Raw genomic sequence first — 7,815 nt, forward strand, 5'->3', positions numbered from 1 at the left:
CAGACTCGTGTCCATCGAGTCCGTGATGCCATCCAGCCATCTCATCCTCGGTCGTGCCCTTCTCCTCCTGCCCCCAATCCCTCCCAGCATCAAAGTCTTTTCCAATGAGTCAACTCTTCACATGAGGTGGCCAAAGTACTGGAGCTTCAGCTTTAGCATCAGTCCTTCCAAATAGTGTATATATGTCAATCCCAGTCTCTCAATTCATGCCATTCCCGCCTTTCCCCGCTTGGTATTCATACCTTTGTTCTCTACATCTGTGTCTCTATTTCTGCTTTGTAAAGAAGATCATCTATACCAATTTTTTCAGATTCCACATATATGCATCAATATACGGTGTTTGTTTTTCTAGTTGCTGGGCTCAGCATTTCTCTTCAAGGAGTGTGTCAGTAGGTGTAACTGTTGCACGCAAGGTATCTTTTCTGTATTGATTGCTCCTTCTGTTCCAACATATGTTGCCCATCACATTTCTTATCTCCATCAAATTTCTTATCTAAAGTACTGCTCACTTTATCACTCTAAGACACTCACAATCCCGCAGCAAATGCTTCAAGACATCTAATACAGAAGTTCTCGTTGGCCACTGTGACTCCATTTTGAACTGTTTAACATGGCTTAAATCCTGTAAAGTTTCACCTAAAGTAAGTAAGAATTATAGCCCAGAAGAAAAGCCACATTATAACACCGTGGCTACTCATTAGTGTAGCTATGAGACCCCATTTCCTGTCATCTCTGAGGAGTCCAAGTTCTGCATCACACATCCTTGATCCTAACACACAGTCTGGGAGAAGGGTGTTTAGGGCTCTCCATGGTTATTCTGGGGGACACTTGCAGTGTCTATGTGGCCCTGTGTGTGTAAGTCACTTCAGTCATGTCTGACTCTTTGCTACCCCATGGACTGTAGCCCTCCAGGCTTCTCTGTCCATGGAATTCTCCAGGCAAGAATACTGGAGTGGGTTGCCATTTCCTTCTCCAGGGGATCTTCCTACTTAGGGATGGAACCCAGGTCTCCTGCATTGCAGGCAGATTCTTTACTGTCTGAGCCACAAGGGAAGCCTCCCATGTGTCCCTAGCAGATGTGAAATCCAGATTTCGGGGGCAGCATGGGACCAGCTTGATTAGACTTCGTTTCCTTTTGTTTTTTAACTAAAAGAGGTGGTGCGTTTTCAGAATGCATATGAACATGGCCTTTGGAACAATGAAAATGCGTCACATTCATAGTCAGTGTGTTAACACATTGTGCTCAGAGGGACAGACAGTCTGGTTGGAAGCAGCAAGAAAAGACACTGAGTCAGCAGTCAGGGTTCTAGTCAAACTTGGTGACCCTAGGCCAGGACTTCCCACCTCTCTGGGTCTCAGCTTTCTCAACTATAAAATGGAACAGAAGACTCCATCCTTCAGTCAGCGAGCTGTAAGATGAGGGAGGTACCCTATGGAGTGTGGCCACAGTCTGACCTCAGATTCAAAGCTACCAGAAGGGAGCAGGAATGGGCTTCCTTAATGGCTCAGGGGTAAAGAATCTGCCTGCAACGCTGGAAACAGGTTTGATCCCTGGGTCTGGAAGATCCCCTGGAGAAATGGCAATCCCCTCTGGTAGTCTTGTCTGGAAAATCCCATGGACAGAAGAGCCTGGCAGGCTGCAGTTCCTGGGGCTGCAAAGAGTAGGACACGACTGAGCTAAACCACCAACCACCACAGACACAGAGCAGTGCCTGTTAGCGGGCTTCTAGCTCACCCAACTCAGGCCTTGTGTGCTCACCCCAAGGTGTGGGAAACTGGGCATCTGAGGGCCCAGGACTGGTTGAGGAAGCTCCAGGAGTGCCCCATGCAGCCCACAAACCAGATCATCTGGGAGCTTGAAAAAACTGGGGTGGGAGGGAGGATCCCAAGCCCCACCCTGACCAATTCAAGAACAAGCCCAGGTAACGGAGGCCTCTTTGTAAGCCCCTCAGGTGCTTCTCCTGTGCAGCCGGGTGACGCTGTCCCAGGATTCAGTGTTTCCCGACTCCTCTAAATGTGAGTCTTCTCATCCAAGGTCCAGGTGTGCTCTTATCTGGGAATTTATTGTGTTTTCATTTTGATGATAATCTTTTTTTTTTTTTTTTTAGCCAGTTATAAAGTTTTCTCTTTGTTGTGGTAATTTGGAGTGAGAGTTTTGTTTCCTAAATTGCACTATAAAATAAGGCCAATGGGGAACTTTCCTGGCAGTCCAGTGGTTAAGACTCCGCACTCCCATTGCAGGGGACACAGGTTCAAACCCGGGTCAGGGACCTAAGGTCTGACCTGCTGAGTGGCGCAGCAGGAATAAATAAATATGTAAATAAGTAGACAGATGAATAAATAAAATGAAGCTAAGGGGAACGTCCCAGGACCAGGGGAGTGGGGATGCTATGAGAATTTTTTGTGAGGATGGTGTCCCTGTCTTTACTCAGGTCTGAGTAACCTTGGCGAATATAGTCTGGGACTGAGAATGTGGAAGATACGCCCAGTGTCACAGGCTGTGAGAGCAGAGAGTCAGCTCTAAGACCAGAAATGAAGGCACAGATGTGGCCAGGGAGAAGAAGGGTGGATAGGGAAGGAATGAGCCTTGGGGTGGGGACAGGGGTCAGAGGTTCCTCAGTGGGTAGATACAGCTGACATCCCTGGCATGGGGACCCACGGGTGCAAAAGCTCAGAAGAGGAGAACAGGTTCATCTTCAGGACTGTGTGTCCTTCCACACAAGCAGAGCTGCCACAACAAAGGCCCACAGATGAGGTGGCTTAGACTGCAGGAGAGCTTCCCTGGTGGCTCAGATGGTAAAGAATCCACCCGCAAAGCAGGAGATCTGGGTTAAATCCCTGGGTTGGGAAGATCTGGAGGAGGGCATGGCAACCAACTCCAGTATTCTTGCCTGGAGAATCTCATGGACAGAGGAGTCTGGCGGGCTACAGTCCATGGGATTGCAAAGAGCTGGACACGACTGAGTGACTAAGCACAGCACAAATAGCAGAAAATTATGATCTCACAATTCTGGAGGCTGGGAGGTCCAGGGCCAAGGCATTACAGGGCTGGGTCCTTCAGGCATCTGTGAAGGAGACCCTGTGGAGACCCTGTCTGTGTCTCTCTCCTTGTGGTGGTTGCTGGCCATCCTCACTGTTTCCTATAGGAGCATCACTCAGATCTCTCCATTTCTGTTTACATGGCCTGTGTGCATGTCTCTGTAGCCAAAGGTCCCCCTTTTCATCACGACACCAGTTATACTGTATAAGGACCCACTCTAATGGCTTCACTTTACCTCTGTAAAAAGTCTAATTCCAAAAGGTCATATTCTGAAGTCCTAGGATTTAGGACTCCATCATATCTTTTGAGGGAAAATACAGCCCAATCTATAGCAGCAACCAACTTGCATGTCTGGCTCAGGAGCCTGGACTCCACTTAGGCTGGATCCCTCTCCATCCAGTATCCCCAACTTTTCTCTTTTGTGAAAGCTCAGATTATGTGGTTCTGGTACAAGCCTTCATCAACATGTGTCTTTTCGTTAGCTCATTTTGTTTGCCATTGTATATTTATTTTGGGCAAAGCAGCATCTGTGACCCAAGGGAGCATCAGTCCCACAAAGCGCAGGGCAGGAGAATACTCTGTTCCCTGTTTTACCTTCAGGCTGGAAGAGCATCCAGTACACTGTGATCATACAAACATGAACATGAAGGAGTGAACAAACACACAAAACAAGCATCTAATACTGTGGTAGTTTCAAGGAGGAGAAGGCAATGGCACCCCACTCCAGTACTCTTGCCTGGAAAATCCCATGGACGGAGGAGCCTGGTGGGCTGCAGTCCATGGGGTCGCTAAGAGTCAGACATGACTGAGCAATTTCACTTTCACTTTTCACTTTCATGCATTGGAGAAGGCAATGGCAACCCACTCCAGTGTTCTTGCCTGGAGAATCCCAGGGACGGGGGAGCCTGGTGGGCTTCCATCTATGGGGTCGCACAGAGTTGGACACAACTGAAGCAACTTAGCAGCAGCAGCTGCAAGGAAGCTATGGGGAGGTTGATGTAGCAGCCTAGAAAGAGGTGATGTCAGCCCCTCAGGGGCAAGGGCAAGGGGAGGGAAGGAGGGGACAGACAAAGGAGGTGATGAAGATGAGAAACATGCCTCAAAAGGCCTCAGGGTGCTGGCAAAGGAAGACCCAAGCCACCCCTCCCCAGGGCAGCAGCTGGGCCAGCCGGCAGCACTACTCAGACCCTGACCCAGCCACCTGTGGCCAGTAAAAGACTTTTCCCACAGGTGCTGGCCTTCGCTTCCTTCCCAGGGTAGATAGCTGGCAGGACTTCAGAACCTCAGGCAGGCCCGCCAAGAGGAAGGAGGAGCTGAGCTGGCCCTGCTGTGGTGGGAAGCCAAGTGGGAGGCAGCCTGGGACCCTGCCGGCCTGCCTTGGGCCAGCCACCCTGCCACGGCAGGCTCCGGACTGCTAGGGAGCACCCAGTGGGTCTGTCCCCAATCACTGGTGACTGCAGCAGGGGTGCCCAGGCCCCCTGGGGAGCAGCGCGGTGTAGGGATGGTATTCTTCAACCCACCTAGAATCCCCCTACTCCCATTTACAGGTCATCAAACTGAGACCTACAGAAGGAGAGAGCAGCAGCAGCAGCACAGTAGGAGGTGGTGCCTAAGAGCAAGGCCTCCTCAGGCTTCCCCGGTGACTCCGTGGTAAAGAATCCACCTGCCAATGCAGGAGACACGGGTTCGATCCCTGGTCCGGGAAGATCCCACATGCTGCGGAGCAACTAAGCCCAAGCGCCACAACTTTAGAGACCTGCACTCGAGAGCCGGGGAACCACAACTGCTGAGACTGCACACCCTCACTAGAGCCCGTGCTCCGCAACAGGAGAAGCCACGGCAGCGAGAAGGCTGTGCAGCACAGCTAGAGAGCAGAGCTGCTTGCTGCAACGAGGGAAAAACCTATGCGGTAATGAAAGCCCAGCACAGTCAAAACTACATACATAAAATCACACATATATATAATCTATGTAGATTATATACATAATCTATGTATATAATTGTATTATTGTATATTGTATTATGTATATAATCTACGTAAATTTTATATATCTATAAAAGATCAAGGCCTCCTCTTCCATTCACCCTTAAGTAAGCCCCTTGTTTCCCCAGCCTCTGACACCTGGGCTGTAGAATGGGAATACACAAGGCCCCTAGGAGCTGGAGCTACAATCTGATTGATCCCTGCTGTTTCCTCTCAGGACACCTTTTGAACCAATACCACCTATTTCTCCTCTGATATCTAGCTCTCAAGTCCTCAGTATCTCCTCTGGACACTCTTCCCAAGGTGCGTTTGTTCAGCATATTTCTCACGACTTAGATATTGCGGCCTCATATTGGGTGATTCCTCATCCAAATTTCCTTTCCCAAATTTCCTGTAGGATCCCAGATTCGAAAACAAGCTTAGAAGTAGATCACCGGTGTTGCCCCTCACCTGGCACTGGGCTTCGGCCCACCTCTACTCAGTCACAGTGTCATCCAAGTGAGGACGGGTCCCTCCCCTCCAACAAAGCTCTGTTCTATTTCCCAGTGGCTCTAGCCTTTAGGAAGTTTTTCCTCATATTGAGCAAACCCGCCTCAGTGAGTTCCTTGAGGACAAGCGTGATCACGACCTGCCCTCGGCATTTAGAACGGAGCCCGGTGACCTGAGGTGAGGTGAGGTGAAGTGGCTCAGTCGTGTCCGACTCTTTGCGACCCCATAGATTGTAGCCTACCAGGCTCCTCCGTCCATGGAATTTTCCAGGCAAGAATACTGGAGTGGGTTGCCATTTCCTTCTCCAGAGGCTCTTCCTAACCCAGGGATCGAACTCAGGTCTCCCACATTGTAGGCAGATGCTTTACTGTCTGAGCCACCAGGGAAGCCTTGGTGACCTGAAAATTTCAAGAATCATCTCTTGCCTAAATGAAACATAAACTTCCCCTTTCTTTCCAGCTCTGCCCTCTCTTTGGCTGTTGACCAGACGAAACACCACTGGTCCCTTTGGGGAGAAGATTTCCTGGATTCCTTGACCAAACTGTAGCTGGAACCAGGAGAGCATGGCGGATGGGACCCAGGGATTATCTGAACGTGTTTCACTAAACCTTTGTCAAAAACTAAATCTAGTTACAGAAAGGCTTGGCTGCTATTAGTGTGCGTGGTGAAACCAAAGAACTACACAATCCCAAACTTTCCTAATGAGGATGGAAAGGTCATCAGGAATAGAGAGGGCAGGGGCAGTGCCTAAGACCCAGCTAAGCCCCCAGAAGGACCATGGGCCTCTGAGACTGAGACTGGGACTGTCTCCTTTCAGGGGAGGTCCAGTGGCTAGGCACACCTTCCAGAGCCCCAGTGGCAAGAGACGGTCACTCCAAGGGCTGAGCAGAGGGACTGTTTACAGAGCTGTGGACAGGGTCAAGGGAATCCACTAGGGAGGCTAAGTCACCCAGGGATTAGCAGCCCCTGGAAGCTTCTACTTTCCCAAAGTCTGAAGCTTAGCTGGAGGGAGCTGTCATGAGAGTCTAGAAGGAACTGGGGGTCAGATGACAAGCTGCTTGAGGAGCTGAAGCTGGCAGGAGAGAGGGGCAGCCATCACGGGATCACAGCACAGAAGGGAACGAGCCTGGGGAAGAAATACCCCAAACTCTCCCTCCTCCCACCTCCTTCCCATCAATGGAAGCCGATCAGAAGGCCAAGGGCAAGTGGTGCAGAGATGCTGTCCATTGAGATAGCTTCTAGGGCACAGAGCAGGAAGGAGAAGGCAGGAAAGATCTGGAATGCATTCAGCTCACCATTAGCTTCCACTGTCCTATTCTTTCATCCAATAAGTGTTTATGGATCACCTAGGATCTGTCAGGTGCATGGTTATGGGAGTGGTGGTAGAGGGATCCCAGGACACTTCTGGCTGCCAGAAATGTTTTTCAATCTGGTGCATATGCATTTGTTCCCTGGTAGCTCAGATGGCAAAGAATCTGCCTGCAGTGCAGGAGACTCAGGTTCAATTCCTGGGTCAGGAAGATCCCCTGGAGGAGGAAATGGCCACCCACTCCAGTATTCTTGCCTGGAGAATTCTGTGGACAAAGGAGCCTGGCAGGGTACTGGGGTGGCAAAGAGTTGGACACAACTAAATGACTAACACTTCATCTTCATACATGTGTCAAAGTTCATTAAACTATACTTGAGTTTTTAAACATAGAATTTATGCACTTTGGAGCATCTAAATTATATGTTAATTTTTAAAACAGTGGGATGGCACCTGGCCATTCACCCAGGATCTCCTCTTGGCCCTGAAGGAAAGAAAACACCTCCAATCTTATCTCTGGGTCTTAGACGATACTGTTTCCAAACAAAGCTGTATTTGAACAGTGTTTATTTTACTCTTTTGAGTGCCTCCAACTGCAGGGCTTTTATAACTCTGTCCGGGTTCTCTAGAAGAATGCTCCTCGCCCACTCTACCACCAAAGTAACCAAGGGCTGTCTTCATAAGCCACCCGCTCCTGCATGGCTCTGCCAGGGTCTGCAGGGCAATGAGATGAGTCTAGGGTTCCTGTTTCCCTAGGGATTTTTGAACAGGAAGCCCTGCAGCTTTGGCGTTTCCCTGTTATCCCTAGGGGAGCACAACATTTGGGCAACTGTACCCGTGAATTCAGGTTAACAGAGCCCTTTGAGATCCCACAAAGTCAGTTTCCCTTTCCTCGAATCTCACTTCATAAACAGTCCTGCTCCCCTGGTTGAGCTGGCTTTGTGTGTTTATGATAACCTAGGTTCAAAGCAGGCATGTGCAGAGCGCTGTCTGCCC

Source organism: Capricornis sumatraensis, chromosome 23, assembly GCF_032405125.1.
Source record: "Capricornis sumatraensis isolate serow.1 chromosome 23, serow.2, whole genome shotgun sequence".
Taxonomy (NCBI): Eukaryota; Metazoa; Chordata; class Mammalia; order Artiodactyla; family Bovidae; genus Capricornis; species Capricornis sumatraensis.